The 25,144-nt window shown below is 49.1% G+C and overlaps 1 protein-coding gene across 1 annotated transcript in view; it reads right to left on the reverse strand.

Annotated features, from left to right (window-relative positions):
- The window catches only part of LOC144770362 (uncharacterized protein ZSWIM9-like), a 396,670-nt gene extending 372,616 nt beyond the window's left edge, over positions 1–24,054 (reverse strand). The window contains exon 1 of the mRNA XM_078654827.1: positions 23,890–24,054. The gene's annotated coding sequence lies outside the window, so the exon portion shown is untranslated. The remainder of the gene's footprint in view (positions 1–23,889) is intronic.
- Positions 24,055–25,144: the final 1,090 nt, after the last annotated feature.

The following is a 25,144-nucleotide window of genomic DNA, read 5'->3' on the forward strand; positions in this document are numbered from 1 at the left end:
TTTAATTGATTTTAGTGTGTTCCTTAATGTAGGATGGTCCTGCATTTGCCTGCTTCTCTTCTGTTCTGTAATCTTGCTGTCTTTCAGTGGGAGCTGTTACAGAGTGGAACAGTCTTGCCAAGAGCAGAGCGTGTGGGATGTGAATTTGAAGGTGTGCAGTTGTGCAGGAATGTGTATTGTATTGTGCCTTGGTGAGAATTATGAGTTCTTACTATTGGCTTTGACCATTCTGTTTTCTGACTTTACCTTGCTTTATGGCAGTGCTGACTATTGCCTTTGACATGCTCTCATGTCATCTTGCTTTTCAAGTCCATCTTGCTTTGGGCCTTTCTGTCCTACACGAAGCTGAAGAGGGCATGTTTTGCTTTCACTTGTTTTCTGCACTCTGTGTGCTAGTAGAAACCGGTTCTTATCAGAGGAATGTACAGGCTCCTTCTCGAAGTCATAGCAAAGGCCTGATCAACCGACGCTGTGTCCTTGGCACGGAGTCGAGGCTTGCTAGAAGCTTCGACCAATGTTTCAACTTGTGTTAAAAGGGGGATCCTCCACTGGTCTCGTGGAAGTGGAAGTTTGGGAGTTTGGATTCCGCAAACGTTTCTGTCTCGGATTGAACCCGGAATGCTGATCTCTGATCCCCGGCTGTGTGAAGACTTCCCCCGGCCAGAAGTGGGCAGTGTATGCATCAGGTGATATATTGAATTTTGTGATTATTGCCATTGTGATGTGAGCCAGTGGCTGTGATCGTTTGAGGTGTTTTCTTTGTGGTGTGGGAGGTGCACATCCAGAGTGATCCTCTATTATGTGTATATATCTTTCTGATCTCTTGCAGGACGTCCAGTGTATCTTACCTTATATCAGTTATTGCTTGTTTATTAATCAGTATAATTATTGATTCATGCCTTTAGATTATAAGTTTGCTACATATATTTGAATCTAATGCATTTGGTATCTGAGACAGCCTTTGTTTAAAGAGTATTATGTAATAAACCTCATTCTAAAAGTGATAGTCTTTGCATTTTGTTAAATAAAACTCCTTTTCAAAAGGTGCTGTTTGTTTTGTGTTGCAGTCTTGCTGTGCCAGGGGTGGTAAGACATGCTTAAAAGTGTAATGATATATTTGCCTCCTAGGTGGGAGTGCAGTGATTGGGTGTGGCTTATTGGTGAGAAGCCACATTCAAAACAGCATCAGAGCCAATAGTTAAATAGATTTTTCCAAAAGTGATCAAACCCTAAATGCATGAAATAATTATTTTAAATATACTGCCCATAGATTATTGTAGACCATGGCCTGGGAAAATACGTTCGTTATTGCTTTTTAGGCACATTTCCCCATGGTGATTTCTATTAAAATATAGACAGTACTGCCCAGGACTTAGTGCAATAATGTCAGAAATGGGTCAACTTCCCATTTCCACATACAAGGTGACTAGTGGTGTACCAATGCCCAGCATTATTAAAGACCTTAAACATTTGTATTTAAATTATCTGCGATTTACTGGCCTTAGTATGATCTCACAGTTTGGCTCTGTGGACTGCTGTGCTTCCTGCCTATACACATGCATTATTATGCTCGAGGACCAACTACCAATTTTATGTTTAGGGTGCAGTACAGCATTAAATGTTCGCCTTAATACGAGTGCAGCCTTTTTTATATGATCGTGCCAATCTAGTTTGTAATTGTGTATACCCAAATAATCTAACGTTGATACGCAGTCAAGATCTAGTCCATTAACTAAAGAGTTAAGAGTTACTTCCTTAGGGAAGGCAAAGGCTTAATTTCGGTTATCTTAGCATTAGTAGAATGAATCTGTAACTCTTTACCCTTACAATACTCATCAAAATCAGATAGCAACCTGTGCATATCGTTTTGTGTCAGAGAGATCACCACTGCATCATCACCAAAAAGGATTGTTACCTATGTGTTGCACAATTTCAGTACGTCAGGGTTACCTTTGTCTAGGTGTGTTCCAACATCATTAAGATAAGACTAAATAAAAGTGGTGCTAGAACACAGCCAAGGTACAAACATGTGGGACAAACATTTTTTTACTACACTACTGGGATGCTCTATATCGAAAACATGCATTAATTTGTGAAAACCTTCGATTGCCTGTGTAAATGCGATTTCTAAATGTTGATGGCCTTGCTACAACTTAGTACTGTTAAATAGGTCAAACGCAGATTTCAAGTCTATAAAAGAATGTTTTTTTCATCTCAGCTCTGCAATCTGAAAGCGAGGGTTAGCAAAAGTGTATTTACTTGATGCCAGTGTAGGTCATATTCATCCACAGCCCTACATTTTATGATTTCCATCAAAGAGTCAAAGGAGAGTTCCATTTGGAATTGTCAGTTAACAATTCAAATAGTACTGAGGTACAATTACCAAAGGGCACTCTTATGCGTAAACTGCTTTTACAAAATAATTATTTTGTTGGATGAAAGAAGCACAAGCATGATTCCTATTTACAGCTTGTTTGAACTTCTTACATTGCAAAAAGGAGGTCTGCCATGTCTTTTAAATGGTGGTAACATACCTTTTGAAAACACTGTGCAGCTATGATCTTATCAGGTTGTGGGGTGAAATTTAAAAGGTGAGAACGAATAACCTGCGGAGGGGGAAATTAGCAATTTTCCCAAATGGTGGTAAAAGCTATATATTACTGACAGTTTAGAAAAGTAAGCATTTCATGCCAAAAAAGGGATGTGGCTTGTATGACCTGTAGCTTATGTTTCTTAATATTTAGGGTTGATCTTTTTTTTTTTAACCCAAAAGAATTAAGGAAAACAATCCAGTCATGTGCAACGTGCACTACGATATTGCGGAGTAGATCTTAGCACAACCAAACACAGAATCGATGAAGGAGAGTATAGTTAGGGCACATGCATTTATCACTAGAGAGATTTGGGTCTAGCTAGCGGCCAAGCCAGGAGTCAGACCTGGACCTCCATCTGCAGAATCCAGTCCATAATAGGTTCACCACCATCCACATATCTTGTACGACTTACAGGGCCATCACCTGCTAAGCTATATCACCTTTTCCGCTGCTACGTAGCAGTCCATCCCTTCCGCCATTCACGCACAGTAGGCAATTCCGACGCACCACAGTATTCAGCCACATCTCTTTTTGCCACCACCAGGCCCAGTATACTAAAAAGAAGCATGAAGCGCAGGACATCCACATCGTTTAGGAACTCCAGCACACAAATCTCGGGTGTAGCAGGAGCAACACTTCCAATATGTCTGAAAGTTCCTGAATAAATTGTCTGCCAGTAAACCTGTAACGCTTTTCCAAAATTGGGTGTGTAAAAAAGTTTGTACCACCTCATTGCACCGCTAACAACTGTGTGGAGGTTCTCCCCGTGTGGTGTAGCCTCTGGCAGACATAGATTGCCCGCTGGAGTTGTGACATGTAAGGCGTAGTTGTGCGTTTTTAAAAAACTGGTAAGATGTAGATTATATTCCTGTTGCGCCGAAGAGAAGGGCATGAAATCCCCGTTCAAGGATGTCTCCAACTGTCGTGATGCCTATAGTGCACCTGGCCCCAAAGCCATGCAGTTTCATCACCTCTTTCAACCATGTCCCTTTTCAGAGAGCTGTTTCTCTGGTAAAATTGTGTTCCCACCGAAGCATCCTAGCGGCCCTATCCCAGGCTGCCAGAGCTACCTGTGTTGCAGGTGGCAGTCTTTGGGAACACTTCCAGTCGCACACATAGTGCAGTTGGGAACCTCGCATCAGCATCGCATGCTCGAGAAGAAAAGCTGGGTGATCGTGTGGGACGAAATTCCAATCATTGATCTTGATCAAGTGTGCTGCCCAATAGTAACCTTCAATATCCTGGAGTGCTGGCCCTCTGTTGCAAGGATTACGCTGCAGTGTTCTGAGCTACACTCTAAGGTGTCTGTCATCCCATAATCTTCAACATACCCTCATTAGCCAAACTACTTGAAAAATGTGTACAATCAAAACTCTGTGCTCACATAGAGAATTTGCAACTCCTAGACCAGCATCAATCAGGCGGTCGGAAGGGGTGCAGTACCGAATCGGCTCTCACACATGTTATGGATGACATCTTAAAAATGCTTAACCAAAAGGATTCCTGCCTCCTAATCCTCCTTGACCCCTTTCTTCCGCTTTCGACACGGTTAATCATGACAACCTTCTATCCATTCTGAAGAACAGGATGGGTTTCTCGAGTCGGGTGTTACAATGATTCTAGTCCTTTCTTCACCACAGATCACAAAGAATCAAGGCAAAACACTCTGTCTCCCAGCCTTCTGCAGTACTCATTTGTGTCCCCCCCAAGGATCCGCCCTTTCTCCTTTCCTCTTCAACCTTTTCTTGGAACCACTAGCTAATTATCTAAATTCCACAAACATTTTCTTCCATATGTACGCGATGACACACAGCTTTATTTGAAAATATCATCCCCGACAACATCATCTCCCTCAACACTACCCTAAATACTACACAAAATTGGTCAACGGAGAACCATCTACTGCTCAACACCTCCAAAACTGAATTCCTTTCATCTCTCCCCCAAACTACATCCCCAAGCTAGACCCTTGGCTGAAGCACATCACAGCCTTCATTTGCACCCCTCATCATCGACTCAGCCAAATCTCTCGAATCAATCTGGACAAACACCTGAATATGAAAAATCATATTAGCAATGTGTGTAAGGGAGCTAATCACTTTATGAGGACACTCAGAAACATCTAGCCATTCATCCCTTCCACAAAGGGATTTCAAGCAGGTGGTACAAGCACTGGTACTGCAGAGGCTGGACTATGGCAGCGCTACCCTCTGTGGCCTTCCCAAATACACTCTGGCTCCCCTAAGGGCATCAGTGAACGCGGAGGCCAGACTGGTCACAGGTACCAAACGAAGTGAGCACATATCCCCAATCCTAGGGGCGTGGCTTGGCAGCCGATGGAGGTGGACGCGTGAGCGCTGAGCTCCGCCGCGGCCTCCCCAGTAATCCTGGCGCTGATGATCCTGGCGGCCTAGAAGCCCTGAGTTGGCCCGCATCTCCTCCTGCACGCCTGGGGGCCTGACCGGAGACGGAGGGGACGGATCCCCGGCCGCGCGGTGCCCGCGCCGCGCCCGGAGTTTGCTGGGCGGCGCCGGCCATCTTGCGGCCTTGACGCTCGGCCGCATCCCCGGCCTCGAGTAATCCAGAGGCCGGCCCGAGGCGGTGCTTGGCCGGCCGACGACTGCCACAGGACCCGGAGCCCCGGACATTTGGGCTCGCTGCGGCGGCGGGGCTCGGACTGCCTTCCGGCGGCATATCAGCGGAGGCAAGGTGGGGGCGCCTACGAGTGGGGAGTCCTGCTACGGCCCCGGCCCGGGGGGGCTTGCTGCTGGCCGGATGAGGAGCGTGTGACGGTGCTTGGGCCCACCGGGGTCGCATCTACTTGGCACTGACCCCTGCCAGCCTGACTTTGGGAGACCCCACTGTGCGCAAGTTGTGGAGCGCGGGATTGGGGTACTGCCCAGCCCTGCGCGGCCTGGCGGAGTGCGGAGCCGCAGTCCTCGAGCCCCGGGATTGAGATAGGGCCGGACCCTGTGCCCCCGTCCTGAGTGGAGGGGATCTTGCGCTGACCCCTGGCCTGTGGCCGCCGAGGGGCCCTGCTGGCGCCGTGGAGCCTAGTAGCCTGACTTCGGGGACCCTCAGGGGGAACTATTTCTTGGAGCCCAGGCGCGCCACTCCCTGGCCCCGCTTCCGTGGCACCCAGAGGGGCCGCCCCTGTCGCCATTTTGGACTGGTGACCTGTACATTGCTTGCGGACTTAGGGGCGCGGTGCACTTAACGGGGCGCCTTGTGCTTGGTGGACTGCGAGGCGACAGGGTAGATCAAGGAGCCGTTGGAGAGCTGCTGGTCACGGGGGCCGGCGGACCCAGGGGGAGTGCAGCGCGACGACCGACCTTGTGGATTGCGGCCTGGTGAGTCGGACGCAGGTGGGGACGCCGACCCTGTTGCTGCGGGGACGAGACGCAACCACCCCCATGGGGAAACGCCCACTGAAACCCCCGCCTGACGCCGCTGAGGGGCCGGCGGCCGACCAGGGCCCCACTCCGGACACCGTCCCGGCGGCGGGGCTGCCGCAAAACCAGCTGGAGCAGATCCTGAAGGCCATCGCGGACACCAGGGAGGCCCTGCATCATGACATAGGGCAGGTGTCTACGAGCCTGGGCCTCTTGCGTGCTGACCACAGCAAGTTGGCGGACCGGGTCAAGGAGACCGAGACCCGGATTGCTGAGCTGGAACCTTCGTCGAAAGCGGCGGACGCCTTGCTGGGGGAACTGCAACAGAGGGTGCACGTACTGGAGCAGAGGGCGGAGGATGCGGAAGGGCGCAACCGCCGCAACAACGTTCGTGTGGTAGGCCTGCCAGAGAAAATTGAGGGGACCGACATGTTGGGCTACCTGGAGGCCTGGCTGCGAGATGTGGTCGTCCCGGAGGGGCTCTCGCCGTTCTACACTCTAGAGCGTGCTCACCGCGTGCCGGCTCGTCCCCCGGCCGAGGGCCGACCTCCCCGTCCGGTGGTGGCGCGGCTGCTGCATTACAGGGACCGGGACCTCATTCTGCAAAAGGCGCGAGCTCTGGGGCCCTATAGAGTGGCCAACGCCCAGGTCTCTATCTATCCGGATTACTCCTTGGAAGTCCAGAGGCAGCGGTCGACCTTTCTGGCGGTCAAGAAGGCGCTCCGGGAGGAGAGCATCCGCTACTCTCTCCTGTTCCCAGCCCGCCTACGGATCATGCTCGATGGCAAATCTTCCTTCTATGACAATCCCGACGACGTTTGGGACTGGCTGGAGCTCTACAAGACTGGCGCGGATGCACTTCATGCGACCGGGGAACGGCGGCGGGCACCGCCACGACCCAGACGGGGTAAGAGGCGCAAGAAACGGCCACCGAAGGTTCGTACACCTACGGCGTCACAGACTGAGCTGGAACGCGGGGAGGCCCTCCGGGCGGTCACTGATATCTCCCGGACCTTGGACGCCGCGACGGATGTGGAGTCGGGATCTCGGGGTGGCACGGACGGGGGGACGTCGGAGGAGTCGGGGGTTGGAGACCCCGCGCCACCCCATGTCACGCCTGGGACTGCGGATGGTTTGCTAGACGAATGAAGCTGATGCTCCCCTGCAGTGGTATCGTATAGCCTGCTGTGTTCCTGTCCGGGGTTTGGGGCAGTGGCGGCGTTGACTTGTTGGGCCTGGGACTGGGCGGCCAGCCTTTGAGGTGTGGATTGCCTTCCTAGCAGAGGGGATGCGGGACACTTGGGGCACGAAGGGGAGGCCTAACTGGCTTAAAAGGGCGAGCTGCTTGCGGTCTGTTGGGAAGGGCGACAGGCCACCCCCTCTCCTCCCGCAACTACTGTGGGACTCTGGTTGTTGCCAGAGACTGTTACTGTTGGGACTTGCTCATTTGGATGGGTTTCTACTGTTGGGGACCTATTCTGGGGAGGGGTGGGACACGGGGTTGTTGGGGAATGTCTGGGTTCGTTTCTTGGGGAGTAGCCGGTGTGCGTGCGAACGATGCCTTCATTGGGATAGTGTGTGTCGAAAGGAATGGGGACCCTCCTTGACCTAAAGTGTGTGACCTGGAATGTGAGGGGTCTGAATTCCATGCTGAAACGCCACAGGGTTCATGCCCAGCTTGTCCGCAGGGGGGTTCAGGTTGCCTTCCTGCAGGAAACCCATATTGATCAAACCGAGGGACGGGCTCTGCAGCGCAGATGGCGGGGGCATATGTTTTACACCACCTACTCGGCCTTCGCACGGGGGGCTTTGATATGGGTCCGGGCGGGGGTTCCCTTCCAGCCTCTGGTGACGATAGTTGACCCCGAGGGGAGGTTTGCTGCTGTGCAGGGCCGCCTAGATGGGAGGGACGTGACGCTCTGCAGCGTCTACGCCCCCAACGTAGACCAGCCCACCTTCTTTGCGCGACTGTCTGGGAAGCTGGCGACTGTCCTGGCTGGTACGGTCCTGCTTGGGGGGGATTTTAACTCAGTGCTGGACGTGGACCTAGATCGCTCTCACCCACCATTAGCGCAGGCAGCGGCTCACAGGTTGGCGCAGAGTAGGAGAGCGTGGCAGGGTAGCTGGGGCCTAGTCGATGCATGGAGGACCCAACATCCAACGGAAAGGGATTTCTCCTTTTACTCCCCCCCACACGATCTGCATGTTCGCCTAGACAGCATTCTGTGTTCAATGGACATCCAGGGCCTGGTCCGCCACAGCGAGTACTTGACCAGGACGGTGTCTGACCACAACCCCTGCCTGGTGTCGATGCGGTGGATGAGGCAACGTCAGGCTATCCCAACGTGGCGGTTGAACCCACAGACGCTGGAGGACCCGGCGTTTAAGGCCGGTGTGCGTAGCGGGGTGGAAGGGTACTTTGACGCCAATGTGGGCACGGCTTCCAGCCGGGCACTGGAGTGGGACGCCTTTAAGGCGGTGGTTCGGGGCGTCTGTATCTCGGCCACCGCGGGTGTCCGAAAAACCCTACTACAGGATGTGGAGCGCGGTGAGGACAGGTTGCGTGCTGAGGAAAGGCGCAGCCACGCGGACCCTGGAGCTCTTGGAGCGGTCTCAGAGGCTCGGGAGGTAGTGGCGGCAGCGTTGGAAAAACTGCGCTGCTTCGATTATAAAGAGTTCCTTGTCCGGGCTCACGCCGAGAGAGACAAAGTGGGTTCGCTATTGGCGTGGTTGGCCAGTCCGGGGACCCGAGGCTCCCCGATAGTGGCACTGACCACCCCGGAGGGTCGCATGGTCTACACGCAAGTGGACATCAACGACCAATTCCATCAGTATTACAAACACCTCTATAGGAGCAGGATGCCGGACCCTCCGGAGGAGCTGGAGGGGTTCCTGGCGGCGGCGCAGCTGCCCAGGCTCGACCCGGAGCATGCGAATCAGTTGGGCGGCGATATCTCCGTGGGAGAAATCAGGGTGGCCATCAAACACATGGCCCGCCGCAAGACTCCGGGTACAGATGGGCTCCCGATCGAATTTTATGTGGCCTACGCGGATGTGTTGGTTCCGCGTCTGCAGGCGGTTTACCAAGAGGCCTGGGATTCGGGATGCTTGCCGGCGTCTACACGGGAGGCCTTAGTGATACCTTTACTGAAGCGAGAGGGTGATGCGAGCAGCCGTTCGGCGTACCGCCCGCTCTCCATGCTCACCACGGACTACAAGATCTTGAGCCGGATCCTCGCGACGCGGCTCCTAACCCACATGCGCTCCTTGGTGCATGGCGACCAGGCGGGCTTTATTCCTCAACGCACCACTGCCACCTGTGTGCGCCGGTTGCTCCGGATCATGGGGGGAGAGGCCGCTGACTTTCCAGGGGCTGCGGTCCTCTCGATTGACATCGAGAAAGCATTTGACAGCGTCGAGTGGCCATACCTGCTCCGCGTCCTAGAGGCCTTTGGTCTGGGCGAACGCTTTGTGAAATGGACTGCCTTGCTATATGCCGGGGCAACGGCCCGTGTCAAAACGGGGACCACCATTTCAGCCTCTTACGCGGTGGGTAGGGGGACCCGTCAGGGGTGTTCTCTATCCCCCTTGTTATTCGCGTTGGCCATGGAGCCGCTGGCTGCGCACGCCCGGATGGGCCGCGCGTATGCAGGACTACCGCTGAGAGCCGACACCCACTACATCTCTCTTTATGCAGACGATTGTCTGTTGTTTCTGGCGGACACGGGAGATTCCCTACGCGGGGCCGAACGGCTCCTGGCGGATTTTGGTCGTCTCTCAGGGCTGAGAGTCAACTGGGGGAAGTCTTGCCTCTTCCCGCTGACTCCGGAGGCTGATGACATCCAGCCGGAGGGTGCCTTGCGGTGGGAACGCCACTGCCTCCCCTATCTGGGCACTCTCATCTACCACTCGCCCGCGGCCCTCCTGGACGGTAACATCAACAGGGCGATTCGGAATCTACAGGGATGCATGGGTTTTTGGCGGACGCTGCCGCTTTCAGTCGCGGGACGAGTCGCGTTGCTGAAGATGGTGGCACTCCCCCGACTGTTGTACCTGTTTCGCACCCTGCCGGTCTGGATTCCCGCGTCAGTTTTCGGCAGACTCCGCTCCCTTACGACGGGGTTCATCTGGGGATCGGGTAGACGACGGGTTGCACTAACTACGCTGATGCGCCCCAGAGCGGACGGGGGCCTTGCGGCCCCGGATTTTGAGTGGTACTACCTGGCCGCGCAGCTACAGTGGCTCACTCAGGCGGTGGCTTTGGAGTTCCGCGGCCCGGACGATGTGTCAGGCAAATTGTTCCCGAGACATTTCCTCTCCTTTATAGTCATGGGCCAGAAGCTGGACCTAGCTCAGCTCACTTTGGCGGAACGGACGATCCGCAGCTGTTGGCTTCGGGCCCACAAGCGCTCCGGTGCCGTTCGCCCTTACGCCCCCGAGATTCCACTCGGGATGTGCACAGCCTTCCCGCATGGCGGTGACTGGTCGGCACTGGCGGTCTGGGAGGAGCTTGGCCTGCAGATGGTCGGCGACCTTTACAAGGATGGCTCGCTGCTCCCGTTTCAGGAGCTGCGGGACTCTTACGATCTGCCGAGAGGTGGATATCTGCTCCACGCCGCTTTAGTGGCTGGTATTCGCCGATACTGGAAATGTGGGCTCACTGAACCGCCGACGTCGGAGTGCTGTCAGTATGTGGTGATGGCCGCTGGCACTTACAAGGCTGTCACATGTCTTTATCGGCGGCTGTCGACAGCTGCCCTGCGGCCCATGGATGGACTGCGAGCCAAGTGGGAGGCGGATATCGGGCGATCTATTCCTGACACGGTGTGGCCACAGCTACTGCGCAGAGCATGGAAGGGTACGAGGAACGCCAGGTTCCAGTTGGTCCAGTTTTTTACCCTGCACAGAGCGTACCTAACGCCGACGAAAATCTCGCAATATTTTGAGGGTGCTTCCTCGCTTTGCCCCCGATGTGGGACCGCAGACGCGGACTTCGCCCACATGTTTTGGTCTTGCATCAAATTGACGGGTTACTGGGAGGCGGTAATGTCCTGCCTGAATGCTGTCACGGACCGGCAGATCGCTCCTGATATAGGTGCATGCCTATTACTGTGGTTCCCTCACACCCCTCGCACTCGAGTCACCAGCAAATTCTGCGACTTGGGCTTGATATTGGCTAAACGTGAAATCTCCATGCACTGGAAATCTATTCAAGGCCCCAGCTACCCGCGTTGGAAGACCACGCTAGAGCGCTGGGCGAAAGCGGAGAGTACATTGCGGCTGCGACAAGCTAGGAGCCTAGATAATGACAAGGCGCTGGAGGTGGCAAGGGCGTGGGAGGCCCTGGTGGTAGCGCTCCAACAGCCGGATGGAGACCAAAGTGGAGATGAGGGAGGGACCTCAGAGTGAGGGCACTGAGCCTGGGATCTCTCACACTTACCAAGGCACACACACTACTTACAATTACTGATGGCAGTCCTGGGGGGTTTTGACACTCCGTTGAATGACACCACTTACCCTTCATTGAGGTCCCTGTCCTGAGCAGATGGGGATAGCGTGTTAATGACTGGAATGGAGGAAAGCGGCACACTGGCTACGAGAGGGGGATTGCGGGGCGGGGTGGGTAAGTTGGGGCCAGTTCTACATAAAAGGTGTCTTGATTGACCTGAGCTGATTTACTATATCGTTGGCCGATACCTGAAGTACTTTTATTTTGTAATGTATGCTCGGCACTTGATTACCAATAAAAAGTGTTTTTGCAAAAAAATATCCCCAATCCTAAAATCTCTTAAATGGTTGCCCTATGAAGCTTGAATTCAGTTATTGCCGCTGGGACGCACAAAGCCCTGCATTCCAAAACGCCCAGGTACCTAGCGCCAAAGCTTGAATTATCCTGCGGTGGGAGAGCCTCAAGAAGTGCTATCACTCTCCTCCTGAAACCACCCATCCTTAGCAAAAAAAAGAACCAGTCTCCGAGTCTTCTCCAGCACTCCCCCAAAGATATGGAACTCTCTTCTACCGGAAGTACGCAGAATCTCTTCAATGACTGCTTTCAAACTGGAAGCCAAAACTTGGGCTAGGATCACTTGCTCGAAATCATTGTTCCTACAACCATTGTACCCTCATGTGAAGCCGCTCTTCTTTACTGCACTGTGTGTTCCCCTTCGTAGCCAGTTATATTCATGTTTATCGTATTACTCTCCTTGAATCACTTGTTTGGAGTAAGCACTAATCATAAAACGAAGCATTCTCCCTTAATCCTTTCATTAGTAAAACAAATGTTGTAGTCCCTAAAAATCCATGTGAACCTCATCAGAAGGAACCCAATCCTTCAGAGGAAGTAAATAGCTCCACAAAGCAAAGCCAGAATAACCAATGCAATTATGCAATGCAATGCAATGCAATGCATCCCGACCGGTGCTGTGTGGGGTCCCGCAAGGGTCGGCTCTTAGTCCGACCCTATTTAACATCTACATGACCCCACTAGCCAGACTAATTAGAACTTTCGGGATGGAGGTAGTTTCTTATGCAGATGACACCCAAATCCTCGTCTCTCTTTCCCATTCAGATGTACCAACTGCCTCCAACTTTAGATCTTGCATGGAGGCGGTTGGTCAGTGGATGATCCAGAATTCACTTAAACTGAATGGGGAGAAGACTGAGGTGATGGTGTTTGGAGGGAAAGAGAACATCTGGTCAGCCAGCTGGTGGCCTAACTCGCTAGGAGAGTGCCCTTCCCCCACGACATCTGCTAAGAATCTTGGGGTGATGATAGACCCTGCCTTGGATATGGGCAGACAGGTTAGTAGAACCATCTCCACCTGTTGGGGCTTAATCCACACCCTGCGAAAAATTAGGAAATATCTCTCTCAGCAATCCAGAAAGCAAATAGCTGTCGCACTTATCGGCTCACGACTGGACTACTGCAATGCGCTGTATGCGGGACTAAACAGGAGCCTGCTGCAGCGCTTGTAGGTAGTCCAGAATGCCACGGCCAGATTTGTTCTGGATGTTTCCAGACGCTCCTCGGCCACGTTGGCCAGGAAAGCGTTGCATTGGCTACCGGTAGAGCACCGAGTACGGTTTAAAGTCCTATGCATGACCTATAGAGCCATTGCAAAGAACAGCGACACGGGAATTGGTTCCATCATCTCCCACTACACTCCTGGAAGGGACTTGCGCTCCTCCAGGAAACTGCTCCTTACAGTTCCCCGCATACGAAGAGCCAAGTGGGGTGGCAGGGCCTTCTCCACCCTGGCCCCTAAATGGTGGAATGATCTCCCTCTGGAACTCAGGTCCCTACCCTCCCTACAGAAATTCCGAAGTGCCCTTAAAACTCGCCTCTTCCTGCCAGCCTATGTGTAAGGATGCATGTTTCCTTTTTTAGATGTTATTGTTAGGCGCCTTGATACCTGCGGGTTATTGTTTTGCGCATTATAAATTTTTATCAATCAATCAATTATCGAGCCTATGCTGCCAACAACTTCATAGTGTGGAGTAACAACCACAGTCATCTCTGAAAAAAAGTCAAAACAAGATAAAATAGCAACAGATTTTACTTATTTAAATAGGAATGAGACTACACACATGCATAGTTGTTCAGATGTTGGACAATGGTACTCCGATCTCAATACAAACTCTACAATGAACTGCATCAGAAAGAAAACTCAATCAACAGAAACCTTGCTAACACTGCTGCAGTCATCTGGTCATCAACCTGGCCTGTCACAATGTGAAGCAACTCAAATGTAAAAAAAATTCAAGTCATTAATTAAGCAGAACAGCATGCAGAGCTCAATTTGAGGAGAGTAAAGAAAGAATGTCAGAATACACCAACATATTTTAGCACCCATGGTCGGTGATTTAGCATCTTATATCAAAAGATACGAAAGATATACGAAGCAAATTGTTTGACTTGCCATGAGAGGACTCTTACTACTTGGCCTCTAAGGATGTCAACAGTTTGTATACTGTGATCAAGTATGAGGGCGGTATTACTGCTTTAAGATTTGTTTTCATCAAAAACAGCAAGTCTTTTAAAATATGTACAAATGTTGTTGGAAATAAACTATTACAGAATAACTATTTTCTCTATCAGGGAGGGCTATGTCATCAGGTTATGGGGGATAGCTACAGGAGTCAGATTTCTGCCTACAACCATGTAGTAACATGGTATAGATATATTGCTGACATCTTTTTAATATGGAATAGCACTGAAGCGGAGTTGCAAGATTATCATGCTTTTTTTTATACTAAAACTTTAAAATGTTGAATTATATTTTGAATATGATTGATGTAGACTGACATTCTTAGAATTACATGTGAAAAATCAGGTGCTGCATAGTAGATCATACAGAACAACATCCAGTGGCAGTACCCTACACTTTGCACCTGGACATCCATATTACCAAAAAACAAATATCCCATATGGTGAATTATTAAGACACAAACGGAGCGTAGTGATAAAATAAATATCATGAACAGGATATGCCACAGCTAGGGTATATGGAGAAAGGGACCGACCGGGAGCGGTCTTGGCCAACATGGTGAAGCAGCAGCGTAGGAAAATCACAATCACTGAAATTAGATCTAAGGAGGGTGCCACACTTACTGGAGAGGTAGAGATTGCACAGCGGTTCAGGGAATACTACACTGATCTATACAGCTCAAGGGCCACGGGGGGAGAAGCGGACATCTTAGACTACCTAGAACACATGGAGCTCCCGTTTTTATCTAATGTACAGAGGGAATTTTTAATGCACCCCATCGAACATGATGAGATTAGAGAAGCCCTGGGAGGGATGAGGGCGGGAAGCGCCCCCGGGGCAGATGGATTGACGGTTAGCTTCTATAAGACGTATCTAGACCTGTTGCTCCCATATCTGTCAGCTCTGTTCGCGGATATGGGTGAGACGGGGCAGATGCCGAAGACGATGAGGGAAGCGCTAATTGTTGCAATACCAAAGCCAGACAAACCCCCAGAGGAATGTAGCTCATACAGGCCTCTGTCGCTACTGAACGTCAATACTAAAATATACGCTAAGGTCCTAGCGACTAGGCTGGCTCTACTGGCTCCGGAGCTGGTGGCGCCAGAGCAGGCGGGGTTCATGTTGGGTCAGAACATCACCTACAATTTACATACAGTCTTTGGGGCTATTCAGCACACGCGCCCGGAGACGAAAGCATTAGCGCCGTTTCTGGACATGGAGAAGGCCTTTGACTCCGTGGAGTGGCCTTTCATGAGAGCAGTCATCACCAGGCTTGGGCTTGGTTCGGTGTTCCTGCAGATGGTGGCGGCGCTCTATAATGACCCGGAGGCACGCATTAAGATAGGGAATTTCGTTACAGATCCTATCCAAATTCAAAGAGTAACCCGTCAGGGCTACCCATTGTCGCCCACGCTTTATGCGCTGGTCGCGGAGCCACTGGCGAGGGCGATGCGAGAGTATCATCCCCATAGGGGCCCTCAATTCCCCTCTTACCAGCTAGTCATATCAACATACGCAGACGACACCCTGCTGTAGGTCAGGGAGCCGGAGAGGAATTTGGCTCCCCTACTGCAGGAAGTGGTGAGATTCGGCGCACAGTCCAGGGCTATCAGTAAACTGGACCAAGTCCATAGCATTTCCCATCACTGCAGCCACTGAGAGATTCGAGATGGAATACCTGCTAAAATGGACCACTGACCCCATACGCTACTTAGGGATACAGCTCCACACTGACTCGGAGACGGTATTCCGCGAGAACTATGGCAGGGCTATTGCTCGCCTTGAAGACAATGTAGCTATTTGGATTGGTTTACCTCTCTCCCTGTTAGGCAGAATATCGATAATGAAGATGGTGGTTTTGCCCCGTCTGTGTTTTTTTTCATGATGGTCTTGCCTAAATGCTTCTTCTCTCGCTTACAGTCACTAATGATAGAACTAGCTTGGGCTGGTTAGCAGGCGAGGGTGCAGTGGAAAACTCATCCTACCATGCCACATGGGCGGATTGGGTGCCCATGATTTCGAACTATACTACCGGGTGGCACAAGGGGCGCTACTACATAGCTGGATACATGACGCTGGAACGGCGCCGTTCATAAAGATGGAAGCCCTTTTTGCCGCGCCGCTGCCGTTACCAGCAATAGTATTTGAAACGCCAGATTGCCGCACGGACTGCTGGATTCCCTAAACTCACCTAGACACGCTTGGAACGCCCTGCTGCAGATCCACGCGGGGCGCTATTATACTCACCGCAGATGCCCACATCGTGGGTTGTATGGCTTGCCCCATGCAGGGACAAAGGGGTGATTGCGGCTCTGGAAGCCTTGGGCATTTGCACGATGGTGACATGTTCCTAGACGGCACCCTAAAGACTGGTGGTAGGGACGGCCCAAGGGACACAGCCCACACTGTTGCAGAGCTTTCAGTACCACAGGGTTAGGGATGCCTGGCGGGAGCCGCTGGGTGAAGATTTGCAGGAACCACCTGACGTCTTAGAACTCATTCACGTAATTAAGGCAGAAGTCCCGAGGAAGCTGGTCTCAATTATGTACAAGATCGCCATGGCAGAAAGAGAGGCAGGGCATAATAAGGCGCGCTCAGACTGGCAACATGACTTGGACACGATTATAGATGACATGTGGCGCTATTGCTGTAGTAGCACGAGGTCCGTATCCCTGAACGGCAGGCACAGACTGGTGCATTTCAAGTACCTCAACAGAGTATATCACACACCCGAAAGGTTACATCACTTTGGGCTGCATGAGAGTGCGACATGCGAGAGGTGTAAAATGCAAAATGCGGGGTTCCTACATCTGGCGTGGGAGTGTCCTGGATGAAGAGTTTCTGGAGTAAAGTATTCAGAGAACTGAGCAATACACTGGAGACAGACATTACACCATCCCCGACGCTAGCACTATTAGGCTTTTCACGGCCACTGCCGAAGGCACGCCACAGGATTGTTGAAATGGGTCTCCTGATGGCAAAAGGATGGCTAGCCATGTGCTGGATGAGAGGGCCCCTTCCCAAGATAGAGCATTGGACGAGGGACTTGACCTATTGCTGCACGCAGTCTGAGAACTACAGTGAGCTATTGCTGCTTAAGAGCCGGCCCAAACATTTTTGGGGATTGTTTTTAAAATACAGAAGACGGACGGAGATGGCGGCCATGGTGCGGGATGATGAGGGCAGGCTGTTGTCCCCCCTCTTCCCCCCTCCCTGAGGCCGGTCAGTAGCTCGCTAGTTCCGTCTCAGTGGGCGGCGCTCCGCGTGGACAAAGGTTGTGGTCGCCTCGACCCTAGGCCAACTTGTACTACTTCTTGTCAACGGGTCACTACAGGGAACGTCAATAGGCAGGGTACGCTGGTTTCACCAAGCACGGCATGGTAGGCAGTTACCTCTTGTTTGGGGTTGTTTATATTAAAAAGTGGTGCACATGTAACTGTTCGCTGATGCCACAATCTTTTCAATTGTAAAGTTCTGAGCAGTCCTGCGGTCTAACGCCGCCCGGCCTCCGAGATGTGGGCTTAACGGCTGTATGATACGCAAGGTAATTTGGGACTCCTGTCCAGCTTTGTATAGCGGGATAAACTGTGTTTGTATGCTCAGATAACATCACAATAAAAATTGTTAAAAATAAATAAATAAATATCATGAACAGGAGCTGGAGACTGTCTCTACATTTTTTAAATGTGGGTACCCTCAAACAAACCGAAATATGGTGGTTTCTAAGGTTCGGATAACGAACCGTTAACATTACTATTGGAGTGGAGGAAGTAGAAGAGAAAATACACTAAAGACAATGTGGTTAGGTTTATAACCAGGTTTTGTGCAGAAAATCACTCTGAAGTGGGGGCGTAACCATAGTAGTGCTCCATTCTACTTCATGAGGCATTGCTGAACTTGCGTCTGTGTGTGTGACCGGAGCTGCCTGGTGCGACCAATATCGACATGTACCGTTGTGCCTTGTTTATTGGGAGGCACAATATTTGCACCTCTTCATTGTGTGTGTGACTGGAGCGGTCTGGTAAGGACAAAATCAACATGCACTGGATGCTGTGCCTCATTTCAAGGGAGGTGCAAAATGTGCAACATTTTGTTCTGCGTGACCGGAACGGTCTGGTGCAACTTGTATCATTGCACACCCGGATGGTGCCTGGATTGCCTGAGTGCGACTCTGATCATAGTTGCCTCCTCCATCCGAGATCACACCCTGCTTCGTTCTCCATTTACCGACTGTTCACTTACTTGGCCCTCAGCGCAGAGGACCAACTGCCTTCTCCTCACCCGGCCTTCCCCAATGACACTGTGCTGCCCGGTAGTATTGCCTAGATCGGGCCTGGGTGGTGAAAGTGACTGACTGGGCTGGAGGAACGCTTCAGAGGATGAGCGGAGGAGGGTCAAGTGACTGCATGGCCCCTGTGTGCTTCGCAGAACTGGGCTGGTGCCGAAAGGCCCTTGGGGACCCCTTTGGTGAGATGGTCTATTGCCCTCTGCCTTTCTCTGCTCTGCATCCTGGGGGTGAACTCCTCGGGAGGCTGTCAAACCCCTTTTACCAACTGCCTCCTCATTGACCTTGCTGGCTACCCCCAGGTGCTTACTTGGGACTCTGGCAAAGAATGACTTCAGCCGTGTGAGGCCTAGTGCCTGGGGGGAGGACAAAGTGTCTTCAATACACCGGTGTAAGATATTCGGGGTAACTTGTAGGGCAGAGGGAGGCTTGGGGCCGTGGGTAACCATTTAACCAGCATGGTATAAGCTGCACCGCTTTAGGGTGCTTACTGCACATGTGTGCAAGCGCTTCCATAAGGACTTGCCCGAGTGTGTGTGTGTGACAGTGGGGAACTGCACATGATTCACAACACTGAATGCATAGCTGCTAACTTACAAATTAATGCCACCGTCTGAAGAGGGGGCAGGCCTCGTGCAGTATTGATTATAAGAATTACTAGGGTTGGCCTGGGGTGGATAACATGTTGCACCCCATAAGGGTGCTTGGGGAGTAAGAATGGGATGTATTTCCAAGTGTGCATATTGCTGATGTCATTTAAAAACGGTTGGGATTAGTACGGCTTGTAATAAGTCTGAATGTGAATTATACCCAGAAATACATGATGTTTTTGTTGTGTTGGATACAAACGTTATTTACATACATCACGTGTGAAGTCTCTTATGTGAATCTCACTGGATTTATTGTGAGGGAGTGCTGATCCAATGCTTTACACATTGCCTCTGAGTAAGTCTGACCACAGGTTTGTAGTCTGGTCTGCCCTGTTCCCATGATGCACTGGGCCAGGGACAGACTAATTTGCATACAGCCAGGTTCTGAAACTGGGATGGTGCAATGAGCTAAAAAACGGTGTTGGATCTAGCCCTGATCTCTTGACTGGGTGAGAGTATTCTGCTTAATTCAGAGACTCTGTCCATCACCACCCCTTGTTGTACACAGGTTATACAGGGCATGTAATCACCCGTACCGGACGGGAGTGGACGGTTCTACCTGGCTGGGACACTGCCTCAGCCAACCAGAAAGTGCCAGTTTCAACACACACATGCGGCTATATCTCAATATCGGGTAAAGGAAGTCTCTCCGCTTTTGTTTCTCTCTTGTTACATTTGTGTTTAATTTTACCTGCTGCTTAAGACTATTTAGCAATATCTGAGGAGAAAGTGAACTATAGAATTCCTGCATCTTACATCCATTTACCTCTTATGGGGTACATAGGTTTCTGCATTTTTATTGAAAACAAGATGCTTTTTCCTTACAACAGAATTTGCCATGTTGTCTCTATTATGGTTCTATGCTGTACTTTTAAGATTTACATTTCTCTTTTGTGATAAGTTGGTTTGTATAATTTACTTTATGTGATATGTAAGACTGAAAATGATTGTTTATTATGACCTTGAAGATCATCGAAAATTAAACTAGGAATATGGAACTATATGGAGTTTGGCTTGAGAATGCAGGCGCTACAATGACAACATACATCCCATTGTATCGTTCACTAGAAATTGGGAATCAAGTCTTACACAGTATTGATTTTCTAACAAACTGTTAGACTGAATTATACTTCTTGTTCCTGCAGCTCTATAGAAGTGGCGAGATAACAGCAAAATATGAGTTGGCTGTTTCACTCTAAGACTAAGAAGTGTATATAACAAATGTGTTTTGAGAAGGAAGTTGTACTTTGTGAAAACAAGATCACCCATTGGAAGAATCATGGACTGCGGATTGTGAAGCCTTACCTTTGCAATGCAGGATTCATCAGGTTCAATGAACACAAAAAAGTTTTGAATTGACGAGCATGTTTATTTATTGCTACATTTTATACTGGATAATCCATTTGTGGTGCTATTAATTACCTAATTACTCTATATATGGATGATGTTTCTCTCCAAGTTCTACTATTATTTGCCTACCAATATTATGAGGCCTTGAAACATCATGAAAAGGTTACTAGACATGTAGGTCTAGTAACTTGAATAATCTACTCGACCTAAATAATGTACTTTATCCATTAACTAGTCTCATTATGTCATCATAGGCAGAGCCACCTTTTTCTTCAGTATCACATATAAGAGCAAGATGCAAGTTCAACATGTCTGCTGTACAAAAAACCTATTTGGGTTGGTTCGATAAACTAAATGGTTGCTCCGTGCATAATGAGAATCTAGCCCACACAGAGTACAAATGATCCCTCACTTGCCTCTTAGTTTACTATTAGTATTGCCGGCAGGGCAGGAATATTTCTCAGTTTGTGTTTAGAAACTCACTTTTAGTTAATATATTTCTAAAGCATGAGGTGGTAGTGCACTGTCATTTACAGACAGATTTTCCATTGAAGTGTCCAAAAACGTTCCCAGCAACACACAGTTTTACTTGTAGAACGATGTAAAGTATAAACAATAATCTTTGGAAATTGGGTTACAACAAACATTTATCAAGTCAAATGTTCTGATTTTTTTATCCTATTAAAAATAAAATGTTTAACAAAGATTTCCAAAACAAGGGTTTTCATAACTACTGAAATCTATTTTGAAATGTTTGTACAGTTCACTCTTTAGCTATTTAAATGTGTGTTAGAATAAAAATGACAATCTATACGCCTTTAATTTTACACTATTTGTAAAGCACATTTGTTGGCAGTTCAGTTTACAAAATACTTTTCTTTCTCTGACTGCAAAGTTAGAGTAATTATAGATGTAAACTGACTTTGACCTCTGTCTCTGAACACAGAATAAATGTGATAAGATAAAAACAAGATTTAAAAGCATCTTTAAAGCTCCTTCACTTTGTGAGTGAACTGAACACCTGTTTGTCAGCACGTCAGAAGGGACGAGTAGGCCCTAAATCTAGCTCGCCCTAATAAAATCTGACTTTGCCAAAGCGACTGGGCAAGTAGATTTGTTGAGGTCAGATTATTATTGCAATAGTGACCACATCAGACTAGATTACATTAGTGGCCACCATATGGAAGCTTACCAGCACTGAGTATCTCAATGTATCAGGCACAGTTGTCAGCAGTAACAAAAGAGGCCTTGTCAATGTGCAATTCCTCTACATTTGTAATACATAACAGCCAGTTGCAATGTCCCTGGCACGAGGTAATAATATTGACAATAAGTCTCTCAAACACTGCATGATTTAATAATGAAATTTAAGCTTTAAATATATTTTGGAAATTTAAACATTTTACTCCAAACACCAGTTTATGAGTACTCAAAACGCACACATTTTCATCTCATGAGCATGCATTTCAATTTTGGCATACATACATTAATTCAAGCAAGTAAAAGCTTCTAAATTAGTAGGCTTGGCTGCACACAGGTGAGCTACTTAAAGATACCCAGAGAGCTCTACTAGTAGATCATGAGCTACTTGTTGAAGAAGCCTGGGATAGGGAGTAATGAGGCTTAATCCTCTGTATTCAAAAGCCTCGATGCCACATTGTATGTATGTATGTATGTCTAGCATAGTTATATAGCGCGTACTGTCACCCAGATGTATCCTGGCGCTTGACTCCAAATCACGGCACATACAGGGGAGGATTACACAGCCCTGGGAAAAAGGTGGGACTTCAGACCCTTTTTAAAAAGAGACAAATCATTCAGCTTCCTTAAAGAAAGTGGGATAGCATTCCATAACTTAGCAGCAGTAAAACTGAAGGAACGACCACCCATCCGTGTCCGTAGAATTCGAGGAACTGCCACCAGAAAAGCAGAGGAAGAACGTAGGGGTCTGGCTGCCGAGTACCATATAAATAAATTCATTAAAGCCATCAGCCAGAATGCCCCTGATTACAAACGAGTTTGGCAACAGAATCACTCTGTCACATACATGACGGATATCCTGTCCGCCATATTACAATTCCATTATATCCTATGGATCTTGTAATATGGCGGACGGGATATCCGTCAAGTTTGTGACAGAATATCTCATCCACCAAACTCGTAATCGGGCCCATAGTCAAGTTCGCTGAACAGACTACGAAACTGTTCTGTGACAAGTCATTAGACTAATTTAAAAATAAATAAATTTAAAAAAAAATCACAGCATCCTGGATAATGCTAGCAACTAGCCATGGGAAAAATATAGACACATATTACACTAACAAAGTGAACAGTATTGACACAAACATGTGGCATGAACGATGTTAAAGTATCTTATTGTCTTTTTGGGGGGAGGGGTGGAGGGCACTAGAAATCGCCCCAAAAGGCTATTTAACTTTGACTCATGAATAAAGGTATACGAGCTGTACTACTTTCAGTCAGTCCTAGATTTCGGCAGCAGCACTAAACAAGCTGAGATTAGTAGTTTGACTTTTATTAACAATTCTAGAACTACAAATCCAAGCATTCTTTTTAATTATGGCTGCAAAACAATGCTATACAGCAACTGATGGCAACGCCACTTGCCAAGAATCTCACTCTGCACGGCCTACCACCGTATTACCTAGGTGGTAGCATGGAGTACGATGTGTCACACATGTATAACGATTTAACTGTTCCAACTGTAAATAATGTTCCACAACTTTCAAATTTCTATCAAGTAGGGGAGAGCCAAATGTCTAGCTCTGGCTCAGTCGTTGTCTCTTGGGGACTACTGTTAAACCCAAATAGAGCTCAGCCAAGCAACCCAGGCAATGCCAGTCTGGCTCTCGAAAAATGTTTTTATAAGGAAAGAAACGTTAAACTTAAGACAGCTGAGCACTGTCATATTCAAAAGCGTGCTTTTCATTTTGGAATGTTTCTACAAAACTCAAAGGCAGTGGCAGAGCATATCCGTTTCAAGCTTTTATGCACTTCGCATGTGTTTCCTTGAAGCGTAGCTACCCGCGGAGAAACTTTGTGAGGGCTCCAAATATGTTTTGATTAGGGTCATACAGATATATTGCTTTACCTCCAAAAATGTTAACATCACTCTGTGCTGTGCTATAAAAGTATGTTATTAATTTCTACGCTATTGGAAAAAATGTTCTCCGGAATTTTAAAGAATCTTAATGATATCTCTTCTTGTCAATAGTTCCTCAAGTAACATTTAACTCTTTAACTCTTTGGATGGCTTGACTCGGGATCTGGGTCTTTGGACCAAGCCAGGACCCTGGCCAGACTCTGGCTCGATCCTCTTTGAAATTGCCAGATCGCCCACCTCTACTCTCACGTGAGCCCTTAATCATCGAGATCTGACACGATTATGAAAAAACAAAACAAAGAAGCTTGAACGAATGTAAAAGCATACAGAAAGTACGCTACAATGCCTCACACCTATCACAGGAGCAGGTGTGGTACAGAACATGTTCATTCGTAAAATACGGTGACGATACAAGTGTATTGGGAACCCCGGAAACGCGCCCTATGCGTCCGAGAAATATTTTAAGCCCCCCCAAAGTGGAAGACCCTGCCGCCAGCTCTAACACTCACCCACACTATGCGCAGAGGATCCGGTGCTCACACCTCTCTACTCCCAACATGCGCTTCGTGTTCAGAGCCAGCCCACTAGTGCAGTATAGCGCCAACATCGCGAGTCCTTCAAACCAGACACGCACTAAGACCCGACGCCGCCCCAGAATGCACTGCGTTCAAAGCAGAATCCAGTACTGGACCGCCGACTTACCCAATGAAATGGATCAGTGCTGGGCGCCATGCTGCTGAGCTGATTACCTCCGGAATCATTCAATTTCGTATCTTGCAACGTTTGTAAGCGAAACAGTTTCTTGTTCGACAGCTTCAGATGGTGAAGTATATCATTATCGCGGTTAGGTCCCATCTCGGAAAACCGGATTCTGCTTATGTTGAACGTTTCCGTGGTCGGTTAATTCTATTACAGGACCGGAGGCGAGGATGTTGCTTCTCTTTCATTTTAATGCCACACACAGCAGCCAATGAAAATATTTGTATATCAAAACAAACTACATTTCCCATGATGCAAACACATCACTACCTGTAACAGTCCATAGGACCTAGGCAATACCGGATATCTTCCTCTTTCTTTGCTGCTCACGCAGCTAGTTAAGTGCCTTTTGCTTGTTGCTTCTAATTATGTTGATGTCATTGTATGTGTCACGCTTAAGCGCTAGCTCGCGCATTGTCGCGTGGTGTATTTCTTGTGTTCTTATTATTGGCACTGTTTATTCAGGTTTTGCGGACGACTTTCGGCCGACCGCGCCACCCCGCTGTCATCAGGCGTGTACGCGAGTCTTGCTGGTGCGTCCCTTGGGCCCGAAGTGTGTACAGCGCGAGCTTCGCGCAGAGCTTCCCAACGCGCCTCCCTCGCTAGACGGGAGGAGCGCGTATCGCTCAATAGGCGTCCGAGGCTTTGATTTACCAGTGCGGCGGGCTCCTTGTTGCAGCGGTTGCTGTGGGGCTGATTTGGCGGCTATTTATTTATTTATTTATCACCGGTACCGACCCGCCGACGGCGGGGAATATTTATTGCACATTAGAGCGCGGAGGCCCCCCTCATTTGGCCGGAAGACGCTCGGAGCTTTCTCTTTCATTTATAGTTAGTTTCGATGTGCGTAGCCCAATTGGGCTTGTTTTTGGTAGGATTGGGCTACGCACATCGCTACTGCCCGTTTTTAGGTCTCGCATGCCAATGCGCTTGCGCATTGCTGGCAAGAGATATAGAGGCTAAACCAAGGTTTGAAACCATGCGGATTTCTTACAGTTCGTGTGG

The sequence above is a fragment of the Lissotriton helveticus genome, chromosome 7 (assembly GCF_964261635.1).
Source record: "Lissotriton helveticus chromosome 7, aLisHel1.1, whole genome shotgun sequence".
NCBI lineage: Eukaryota > Metazoa > Chordata > Amphibia > Caudata > Salamandridae > Lissotriton > Lissotriton helveticus.